Here is a 12,697-nt window from a genome sequence, read left to right on the forward strand (position 1 = left end):
CTAGGCCACTTCAAGATGTTAGTACCTGAGGCTCTGATGCAGAAAGCTATTGACTAGGGTCCCTGGACCCCAGTGCAAGAAGGTTGAGACAGTGCCTCATATATCTTAGGAACAGAGCTCAATTTTTAAAGTCACCAAATAGGCTAAAAAATTAGTAAAAAAACAAAAAGAATATCTGAACATCAAAGGTTAGCGTGGAAACAGGAAACATCAAAACACAGACTCAGAAGGGGACATCAAACTCTCTACATGCAAAGTTTCAAAGGAAAAATGAATATGAAGCTCCAGTAGCTTTCTTGGAAGAACTCAAAAAGATTTTTAAAATCAAATAAGAGAGGTAGAAGAAAAGATGGGGAAAGAAATGAGAGCTACAAGAGTCAACAGCCTGAAGGACAAAATTTGCATGAAGAAAACAACTACTTAAGAAATACAATTGGCCAGATTAAAAAAAAACAAACAAAAAAATCTACTGAAGAACGTAATTCCTCATAAAGTAGAATTTGCCAAATGGAAAAAGAGATATAAAAGCTAACAGAAGAAAATAATTCCTTAAAAATTAGAATTGGGTAAGTGAAAGCTAATGACTCTATGAGACAACAAAAACTAGTCAAAAAAAATCAAAATATGAAAAAAATAAAAGGAAATATAAAACACTTCACTGGAAAAACAACTGACCTGGAAAATAGATATAGGAGAGATAATTTAAGAATTATTGGCCCCTTCCAGTGCTGCCAGCTGCCTGCTTTGACCTTCTTTTGACCTCATCATCCCTATCACCAAAGTCTCCTCATGGTGGACTTTGCTAAGTCAATAAGTAACTGTGGAGAAGGCTGCAAAGAATCTGACAAACTTCCCTACAAAGTCACTGACATCAGCCTACCTGCCTGGGGATGCAAAGCCCTGGACATAACAGACAATGAGATACTTGGCCTGATGAAACCAAGAGATATACTCAGCCTCCAAACCACTGAAGGGTGCCCAGATTGCTGGCTACATCTACTTGATTGTGGAGATAGTTTGTTTGTTTGTTTGTTTTCTTATTGAGACATTAGCCCTGGGAGCTAAGGATACAATGGTCCAGTTGCAACATTTTCTTCATCTAGGACCATGCGGCAGTTGCTATTGCTAAAACTGGCATTCCTGTGTAAGGGGGAAAGGGGAGGAGACTGATGAGAAATATCTCTGCTTCATTGAACATATCCTCTATGTCAAGGATGGGCAGCCCCTCAACATGATCCTGGGTGATGGTGGGGAATCTCACTAACTTCGTTCACAACAAATATCCTGAGCTCACAAAGGGCATCAGAGGCATCTCAGATGAAACAACTACAAGTGTCTACAATCTGTATAAGATGAAGACCAATGGAGTTTTGAAAGTGCCAGCTGTAAGGTTCTTGTTTGGTTTTATGGAGGTCTTGTGAGCAGCCTTCTTTTCAGTTCAGTTCAGTAAGCACCACAAGAATAGCCAGGTGTTAAAGTTCAAATCCTTTATTATCTCCTTCATAATCTAATTTCCCTGCCTAGGGCCTGGGCCAGCTTTCTTGAGAGCCTTTCAAACCAGCCTTGGTCTCAGTAGGGGGAGTAGGAGGCCAGGCCAGCAACCAGGAGGCCAATAAAGATGGAAATGAATCTTTCTGAGTCTTTAAGCTCCTGCCTCCAGTCCATTAGTCTTCTCTGGCTCTGAATGAATCTGGCACTTATATATACTCTACAGAGAATAAACCAATCATTATATCACTAGGAAACCATTATTTGTTGTAAGATTAAATCAATCATACTTAACTTAGAGAACTATTAATCACCATGCTAAACTAGATAAACATTGTCTTTATCAATTCCACTGACTTAACACGTTGTAAGAATTCTTATTTCAAGTTCAAGAGTTCTGGCCCATAACAGCCAACCATCAACAGAATGATTCTGTTACCAAGAACAAATCTGACAACCTGTATGGCTGCCATGAGTTCCTCATCAACGGTATCAAATGAGTCACAGATATGGTCATTGCAGACAAGGTGGCTATATTGGCAGGCTATGGTGCTCAAGGGCTGTGCTCAGGCCCTTCAGAGCTCTGGTGCCCGAGTCAGCATCACAGAGATGTATGCCATCAATACATTGCAAGCATCACCTTTATGAGGTGACTGCCATGGAGGAGGCCTGCAAAGAGGGAAATATCTTTTGTACAGGATGCATAGACATCATCTTGGTCAGGCACTTTGAACAAATGAAGGATGATGCAAATGTATGTAACACTGGCATTTTGATATGGACCTAGATATAAAATGGCTGAATCAGAATTCTGTGGAGATCACCATTAAGTTTCAGGTAGACCACTTAAAACTGAAGAATGGGTGGCAGATCATCCTGCTGACAGAAGGCCATCTAATCAACCTGGATGGTGCTATGGGCCATCCCAGCTTTGCCATGAGCAATTCCTTCAGCTTCTGCTGGCCCAGATTGAGTTGGGGACCTACCTAAATAAGTACCCTGTACATTTCCTCTCCAAAAAACTGGATGAGACTGTGGTTGAGGCTTCTCTTGGCAAACTGAATGTAAAGCTTACAAAGTGACAGAAAAACAGTCTCAGTACTTGAATGTCCCTAGAGAGGGCCCCTTCAAACTTGACCACTATCAGTACTGAATTCTGCCCAGTTCAAAGACTCCCAAGTGAACTATCACATTTTCTTGCCTTTCCAGTCCCTCTTGCACAGAGTAATAAAGGGCATCCAGGTTTAAAAAAAAAAAAAAGAATTATTGGGCTAATTGAAAGCCATCAGCCAAAAAAAAATGCCTGGAAAGTACCTTTCAAGAAATTATCAATGAAAACTTCACTGATATCCTGAAAAAAGATTACAATATGAAAATTTCAACAAATGTAGACACATTCCAGAGATATCAGGTCAAGAAGAAAATACTGTAAGTAGCCAGAAAAATTCCAATATTGTAGAAGCACAGTCAAGATTACACAGGACTTAGTAGCTTCAACTTTAAAGGTTCAAAAGCTTTGGACATGGTATTTTGCAAGGCAAAGGAACTTGGATTATAATAAGGAATAAACTACTCAGCAAAACTGAACAATCTTTCAGGGGGAAGGGGAATGGACATTCAATGAAAAAGAGGACTTTCAGATGTTCCTGATGAAAAGAACAGCTGAATAGAAAATCTGATCCTCAAATTTAAGAAGCATGAAAAGGTAAACAGGAAAGAAAAAATGTCATTTAATAAAGTAAAACTTTTTACATACCTACAAGAGAAGATAATACTTGTAACTCTTGAGAATTGTATCTCTATTAGGGCAGTTAGAAGGAATATACAAACATAGAGGGTATGAGTATAAATTGACTTTGATGTATTGATATAAAAAAATAAGGAGTAAAAAAAAAGATTGTACTAGAAGAAAGGAAAGAGGCAGAACAGGATAAATTACACCACACAAAGAGGTACAAAATACCTATTATAGTAGATAGAAAGAAGGGAGAGAAAGAAGGGAGTGAGCATTGTTTGAATCTTACTCTGATCAGATTTGGCTCAAAGAGGTAATAACATATACAGTAGAAGTTTATCTTATCCTATAGAGAAGTAGAAGGGAAAAGAGGAAAGAAAATGAAGGGGGATTGATAAATGGAAGGGCAGATTCAGGGAGGTAGTTCTCAGAAGCAAAACAATGATGAGAAGGGTCAGAGTCAAGGGAAGGGAGAAAGTATAAACTGGGGGAAGAACAGGACACAGAGAAACACATAGTTACTCATCATAACTGTGAATGCGGCAAACTCTTCAATAAATTAGAAGAGAATAGCAGTCCTGATCTCAGACAAATAATAGAATATATAGATCTAATTAAAAGAAATAAGGCAGGAAACTTTATTTTGTGTAAAAAAAAAAGTTATCACAGGCAATGAAGTAGTATCCATAGTAAATATATATACATGGATATATATTTTTAGAGGGGAAGTTAAGTGAATTATAGGAAGAAATACATAACAAAACTATACTCGTGGAGGAATCTCAACTTCCCCTTGTTAGAACTAGATAAATCTAATCACAGAATAAGTAATAAAGAAGTTGAGAAAATGGATAGAATTTTAGAAAAGTTAGATATGATAGACCTCTAGAGAAAAATTATTGGCTAGACAAAAGAATGTAACTTTTTTTTTTTAATTCATTTTTCCAAATTATCCCCTCCCTCCTTCCACTCCCTCCCCCCGATGGCAGGTAATCCCATACATTTTACATGTGTTACAATATAACCTAGATACAATATATGTGTGTAAATACCATTTTCTTGTTGCACATTAATTATTAGCTTCCGAAGGTATAAGTAACCTGGGTAGATAGACAGTAGTGCTAATAATGAATGTAACTTTTTTTTTTACAAGTACATGATCTCTACACAAAAAAAGTTAACCACGTATTGGGGTATATAAACCTCATAATCAAATGCAGAAATGCAGAGATATTAAGTGCATCCTTTTTAGATCATGATGCAATAAAAAATTATGTGTAATAAAAGTCAATGGAGGGCTAGAAACTAGATAATCTAATCCTAAAGAATGAGTGAATCAAATGACAAACCATAGAAACAATCTATAATTTCATCAAGGGGAATAAAAATAATGAGACAACATACCAGAATTTATGGGATGCAACCAAAGCAATTCTTAGGAGAAATTTTATATTTCTAAATGCTTGCATGAATAAAATAGAGAAAGACCAGATCAATGAAATGGGCAACTAAAAAATCCTAGGAAAAATCCCTAATTAAAATACCAAATTAAAAATTCTGGAAATCAAAGGAGAGATGAATTAAAAACTAAGCTGTTTTATGGGAAAAACAATAAAATAGATAAACCATTGACTAATTTGATTAAAAAAATTATCACTATCAAAATGAAGAGGAAATTAAAGTAATAATTAGGAGCTAGTCTGCCCAATTGTATGCCAACAAAGCTGACAAGCTAAGTGAAATAGATGAATCTTTACAAAAATAAAAATTGCCTAGCTTAACAGCAAAGAAAATGAAATCTTTAAATAATCCCATTTTAGGAAAAAAGAAATTGAATAAGCCATCAATTAACTCCGTATCCATCCCTAAAAACACTAGAAAGCTAGGAATAGATGGAATTTTCTTTAAAATGGCAAATAATATCTATCCATCTAACCAATCAGCAAGCATTATCTGTAATGGAGAAAAGCTAGAAGCTTTCTCATTAAGATCAGGGGTAAAACAAGGATATACATCATCACTGCTATTATTCAGTATTGTACCAAAAATGTTAGTTTTAGCAATAAGAGAAGAAAAGAAAATTGAAGGAATTTAGTATAGACAATGGAAACAAAATTATTACTCTTTGCAGATGATATGAAGGTATACTTACAGAATTCTTAAGAATCAACTAAAAAACTACTTCAAATAATTACCAATGTTAAGCAAATTTGCAGGATACAAAACAAACCCAAATTAAATCATTAGCATTTCAATATATTACCAACCAAGTCCAACAGAAAGATATAGAGAAATTTCATTTAAAATAGCTGTAGACAAACTATGCATTGACCCACACTTAACACTGTACACCAAGATAGGGTCAAAATGGGTTCATGGCCTAGGCATAAAGAATGAGAATATAAATAAATTAGAAAAACATAGGATAGTTTACCTCTCAGACCTGTGGAACAGGAAGGAATTTATGACCAAAGAAGAACTAGAGATCATTATTGATCACAAAATAGAAAATTTTGATTATATCAAATTGAAAAGTTTTTGTTTAAACAAAACGAATGCAGACTAAATCCCATGCAAAACTAATCTTCCCTTCTAAGGGAAGCTATAAACTGGGAAAACATTTTTATAGTCAAAGGTTCTGATAAAGGTCTTATTTCCAAAATATATAGAGAATTGTCTCTAATTTATAAGAAATCAAGCCATTCTCCAATTGATAAATGGTCAAAGCATATGAACAGACAATTATTAGACGAAAAAATTGAAACTATTTCTAGCCATATGAAAAGATGCTCCTAGTCATTATTAATCAGAAAAATGCAAATTAAGACAACTCTGAGATACCACTACACACCTGTCAGATTGCCTAGAATGACAGGGAAAGATAATGCAGAATGTTGGAGGGGATGTGGGAAAACTGGGACACTGATACATTGTTGGTGGAATGGTGAATGTAATGGACATGTACATATATATTGTATTTAACTTATACTTTAACATATATAACATGTATTGGTCAACCTGCCATCTGGGGGAAGGGAGTGGGAGAAAGGAGGGGGAAAATTGTAACAAAAGGTTTTGCAATTGTCAATGCTGAAAAATTACCCATGCATATATCTAGTAAATAAAAAGCTATAATAAAAAAAGTTAATTTCATTAGTGAAAAAAATCACCTTTTTCTGTCCAACACACACGCGCGCACACACACATACACACACACACACACATATGGAATAACTCTATGGGAAGGGGAATTGAAGGGATACTGAGCAAAAACTATGATGATATAAAAATACATCAATAAAAACTAATTTGGAAAAAATAGCATTTCTCAATCTTTAGTATGCTGGTCTTTGTATTAATTAAATATTTGAAGAGGAAAAAATCCAGTTATTCTAAAAAGTAAAATTAATTATTAAAGCACATTTTGAGTCAAAAACCTTCAACTTAAAATTAAATTAATACAATCATATCCTGTTTTTAACTTGAAAATGTTTCAGAAAACATTATATTCATTATTTTCCTTTTTTTTAGATCTTTTTGGTTTTGCCCACTTCATAGTATTTTCTCAATTACATGTAAAGATAGTTTTCAACATTTATTTTTTTTAAGATTTTGAGTTGCAAATTTTTATCCCCCTGTTCTTTCTCTTCTTCCTTCCCTAGACAGTAAGCAATCTGATATAGATTATACATGTTCAATCATGCACAACCATGAACACTGATGTTGTGAAAGAATTAGAAGAAAAGGGAAAAATCATAAGTAACAAACAAAAAACTCCCAAAACAAACTTAAAATAATATGTTTCTATCAGTATTCATATTTCATAATTCTTTCTCTGTATGTTTCCATCATGATTTCTTTGGAATTGTCTTGAGATCATTTTATTGCTGAGAAGAGCTAAGTCTGTCATAGTTGATCATCACACAATGTTGCTGTTACTATATGTAATGTTCTCCTGGTTCTGCTCACCTCACTTAACTTTAGTTCAGTTCAGTTTTTCCAGGTTTTGTGAAATCTGCCTGATTTTATTCTTATAGCACAGTATTATTACATCATACTTATATACCACAACTTGTTCAGCTATTCCCAAATTGATAGACATTTCCAATTCTTTGCCACCACAAAAAGAGCTGCTATAAATATTTCTGCACATGGGGGTCCTTTTTCTTTTTTTATGATTTCTTTGGTCTACAGACCTAGTAATACTATTGTTATATCAAAGTATATTCACAGTTTGATGGTCCTTTGGAAATAGTTCCAAATTGTCCTTCAGAATGGTTGGATCAGTTCACAATTCTACCAACAATGCATTAGTGTTCCAATTATCCAACATTTGTTGTTTTCCTTTTCTGCAATATTAGGTAATCTGATAAGTATGAGGTGGTATCTCAGAGTTATTTTATTTTGCATTTCTCTAGTCAAAAATTATTTAAAGCATTTTTTCATATGACTGTAGATAGCTTTAACTTTTTCATGTGAAAAATGCTTATTCATATTCTTTGATCATTTATCAATTGGGAAATAGATTGTATTCTTATAAATTTGGCTTTGTTCTCTATGTATTTGAGAAATGAGGCTTTATTAGAAACACTAGCTATAAAAATTATTATTCATCTTTCTACTTTCCTTCTGATCTTGGTTATATTTGTTTTTCTTTGCAAAATCTCTTGAATTTATTAATATAAAATTTATCCATTTTGTATTTCATAATGTTCATTATCTCTTGTCACATATTCTTCCCTTTTCCATAGATCTGGCAGGTAAATTATTTTTTGCTCTTCTAATTGCTTATGCACCCATTTTTACTTTGTGTTAGTTTATGGTGCAAGATGTTGGTATATGCCTACTTTCTGTCATATTATTTAAGGTAGTCAAAATTGTCTACAGCTATTTTATTTTTTATACCTTTTTATTTACTAGATATATGCATGGGTAACTTTTCAGCATTGACAATTGCAAAACCATTTGTTACAATTTCCCCCCTCCTTTCTCCCACTCCCTTCCCCCAGATGGCAGGTTGACCAATACACGTTATATATGTTAAAGTATAAGTTAAATACAATATATGTATACATGTCCATTACATTCACCATTCCACCAACAATGTACCAGTGTCCCAGTTTACCCACATCCCCTCCATTATCTTTCCCTGTCATTCTAGGCAATCTGACAGGTGTGTAGTAGTATCTCAGAGTTGTCTTAATTTGCATTTCTCTGATTAATAATGACTTGGAGCATCTTTTCATATGGCTAGAAATAGTTTCAATTTTTTCATCTAATAATTGTCTGTTCATATCCTTTGACCATTTATCAACTGGAGAATGACTTGATTTCTTATAAATTAGAAAGAATTCTCTACATATTTTGGAAATAAGACCTTTATCAGAACCTTTGACTATAAAAATATTTTCCCAGTTTATTGCTTCCCTTCTAATCTTGTCTGCATTAGAAATTAACTTTTTAAAAAAGAAGATACCAACATTGCTTTCAGAAATTCAGCTGAGACTCTAAGAATGTAAAATATCCATTCCTCAACATGCTCTGCTTCTAGTAGAACTAGAAGTATAATCCCCAGAGAAGAAATGTACTGAGATATCTTTACTTTTCTTCTGTATTGTCAATTTTAAAAATATTTATTTTAATATTGCTGTTAATGTAGCTTTGATAATTTAATTCACTCACTCCATTCTATATTTGGTGAGTCCAATATTTGGTTAATCAATAAACAAATATTTATTAAATGTTTATTATTTGCTAGACACTGTATTGAACAATTGGGAATATGTAGAAAGAAAGAAAAAAAAACAGGTCTTTTCAACAAAGAGATTAAATAGGGAATACAAGATTGTGTATATATACACACATACATGTTTATATGTGTCTAAATATAGACTTATGGGTGCATATAAGATACATACAGATTAAAGTAATTTTTTGCAGAGGAAGGAACTAGTGATAGGTAAAGTAGGAAAAATTTTTTGTAGAAAGGAGTATTTGAGTTGAGTTTTGGAAGAAATCAGGTTTTCTAAGAGGCAGAGAGGTAAAGGAGTAAAATTCTGGTCATGAGAAATAGTTGATACAAAAGTTCTGCTTTAGATATGCATAGAATGTAAGGAAAAGAATAAAGTAGAAGTAGAATGCAAAGGCAAGAAGAGAGCAATTAATGAAGAAATTTCAATGCCAAATAAAGGAGGTTATTATATTTTTGTATTATAATGGCTAGGTGATCCTAGCCACCAAAGTTTCTTGAGTTGGGGGAAGAGTATAGTGACATTATCAGACCAAAATTTTAGAAAAATCATTTTGTCAATTTTATAGAGGATGAATCATGGTAGGAAAATACAAACAAGGAAACTAGTTTGGAGGCTCTTGTAATCATGCAAATAAAAGGTAATGAGAGCCTGAATTAGGAAGATGACTGAGTAAAAGGGCCAGAAGAAGATACACATACACACACACACACACACACACGCACACACACACACACACACACACACACACACACACACACACACACAAGAAATAGAGAATCTAAATCCTTTTACGTCTATTCTTTCTGGCCTGACAATGAATATGAAAATTGTTTCTTACCCCTCCTTACCCTGCCTTAGAGGCAACTAATTGGGTACAGTAGACAGAACATAGTACCTGGAATCAGGAAAACAAGAGCACAAAATTTACCTCAGACTCTATGTGACCCCAAGCAAGACACTTAACTCTTCAAATTCAATTTCCTCATTTGTAAATAGCGTTAATAATTCTACCTTCTTCACAGAGTTGTGAGCAATTGAGATAATGTATATAAAGTACTTTGTAAATCTTAAGGTAACATGTAAAGTTCGTTGCTGTTCTTATTATTATTGAGCAAAATTTGAAATTGTTTTTCAGAATGGTGAGCCTGAGTCACAGCTCTATTGATAGTGAATTATTATGCCTTTGTTCCAATAACTTTTGTTAACTATTTTCATCTTTTATCACCTTTATAAATTTCATTTGTATAAGATAAAGTCTGAGTTGTTTTCTTTACAGTTATTGGTAATTTATAATATTTTTAATGTGAATATAATAGTTTGTATTTTTCTTTTAAAAGCAGGTTTTTCTTTCTTTTGACCACTTATTTATCAGAAAATAGCTCTTATTATTTTATATTTGTATCCTTTCTCAATGTATCAATATATCTCAAATTTTTGACATTTTTAGGAAATAATTTACTACAATGATTTTTCTGTACTTCTCTTTAATTTTGGCCACATTGATTTTGTTCATGTAAATAATCAAAATTATCCATTTTGTTTTATCTTCTTTCATCACTCCCGTCTCTTATTTAAAATAAGAATTCTTTTCCTAATTTCTTTGTTATGAACTTATTTTAAGTTACATATCCATTTGCAATTTAATGTCATCCATTTTTATGAAATATGAACTTAATTTTATTTCTGATATGTTGTTGTCCAATTTTCCTCACAATATTTGTGAGATTGAAAGGTTTTACCCAATAGTTCGTGTTCTTGGATCTATTAAAAGCTAGGCAATTATGTGCAATTGGATGTTTGTGAAACTTATTCTACTGATCAACTCTTTGTAATTTTTTTTAAACTACTACAAAATATTTTGATGCTGGATGATTTATAATATAGTTTGAAATATTATATTAAGCTCCTCCAGCTTGTTTTTTTTCTGGGGGAGAGGCTGATCCTTTAGGATTCTTTCCTATCTTCTCAAACAATACATTTGATGTATAAATCCAATTCTCTTCATAATAATGAAAGCATTTGAAATATAACAGGATATATAACACAAAACTACAGCCTTTCTATTGAATTCATTTGATGATGGCTGATATTTCAGTTTGCTGTGATTATCTTCATTATACTAGGGGGCAATGTGGCACAAATGAAATCAGGAGTAATTCCTGGAATCAGAGAGATGGGCTTCAATCCCATGCCTGATGTTTATAACTATATAAATATGAGCAAGTGATAATCTATTTGGGCCTCAATTTCTTTATCTGTAAAATGATGATACTGTCATTGAGGACCCTTGTAGTGCCACATCTATAATCCTAAGAGTTTTTCAGTAAATATTAGTGATGTATTATTTCTTATTTTTCTAATATTATATTCATGTTCTTAACTTTTTTCTTTTTTATCTTCAAATAAATTTTTCCAAGTTTAAAAAGGACACTTTAAAATCCCCCAAATTATCTTTTAATTATTTATTTCATCCTGTAATTAAATTAATTTTCCTTTAAATATTTAGGTGCTGTCAATTTGGTGTATGTATATCTATTTCATATTGATATTTTCATCCTGTCTTTGCACATGGTTTAATTGTTCCCTATATCTTTTTAATAATGTATATTTTTAGAATAATTTTATATGAATCCTTGCTACTTCCACTTTTTTGATTCAGTTGAAACAAAATAGGATACACTCCAAATTCATTTTTACTGCCTAAATTCTTAAGAGTTAGAAAGTCTTGTATTCAAATCCTGACTTTATATTTATTAGCAATATAAGTCTGGGAAAACCACTTATCCTCATTTTATAATGAGAGAAATGGATTAGAAGGCATACAAGATCCTTTTTAGATCTCTATAATCATCATTTTCTTCTTTCATTAAAATCTTACTTTTATTCATTTGAATGAAACATTTGAAAGGAACATACAGATAAGTAAAAATATGACAAGGCATTCACATAACTAAAAAAGAAAGTTGGGAATAATAGGAAAAGGAATGATCCAATCAAAAATGTTTTGCAAAATATGGAGTAGAAGAAAACTAGAAGACTTCATGGAAGAGACAGCACTGCAAGTGAGCCCTGAAGAATTTTGGGAAACAAAGGTAAAGAGAAGTATATCCCAGAGATAAGTAGGAGGTCTATCAGAACAAATGTTATAAGGTGAGAGAATAGCCTTTCTTTTAAAATGTAATATATATCTGACTCTTTCAGCTTATCCCACATTCTGTGAATTTCCACAACACTTAATATCTATGCTGCATACTATAACTTTTTATTTTTCTTGTATTATTTTCTAGTTGTTTTATGTATATATCATCCCTCAGTAGAGACCTTGAGCTTCTTGAAGGTAGGATCAAATCTTTACATTTCTCTTATTTCCCATTACTACCTCAAACACATTTTAGAGTATTATGTCCATATTAACCACACAATAAATACTTGTCAACTGATATGACAAATATATTTATAAAAGGTCTTTAAGCTAAAAAAATAATTGGGGGAAGCTAGGTAATGCATTGGATGAAGCACCGGATTTGAAGTCAGGAAGATCTGAGTTCAAAGCCTGTCTCAGACACAACCTGTATGACCCTGGACAAGTCAATTAACCCCTATTTGCCTCAGTTCCTATAAAATGTAGACAATGCTGGAGAAGGAAATGGCAAATCACTTAAGTATCTTTGCTAAGAAGACTTTGAGACAGGTCATGTAGAATCAGACATGACTAAATAAT

The 12,697-nt window shown here is 32.9% G+C and overlaps 1 protein-coding gene and 1 pseudogene across 19 annotated transcripts in view; one reads left to right on the forward strand and one right to left on the reverse strand.

The window, feature by feature from the left end:
• Window positions 1-12,697, reverse strand: part of RBFOX3 (RNA binding fox-1 homolog 3) — a 918,966-nt gene that overhangs the window by 450,259 nt on the left and 456,010 nt on the right. The window lies entirely within an intron of this gene.
• LOC141538646 (adenosylhomocysteinase pseudogene) lies at window positions 790-2,641 on the forward strand (annotated as a pseudogene).

Source organism: Sminthopsis crassicaudata, chromosome 4, assembly GCF_048593235.1.
Source record: "Sminthopsis crassicaudata isolate SCR6 chromosome 4, ASM4859323v1, whole genome shotgun sequence".
In the NCBI taxonomy this organism is placed as follows: Eukaryota; Metazoa; Chordata; class Mammalia; order Dasyuromorphia; family Dasyuridae; genus Sminthopsis; species Sminthopsis crassicaudata.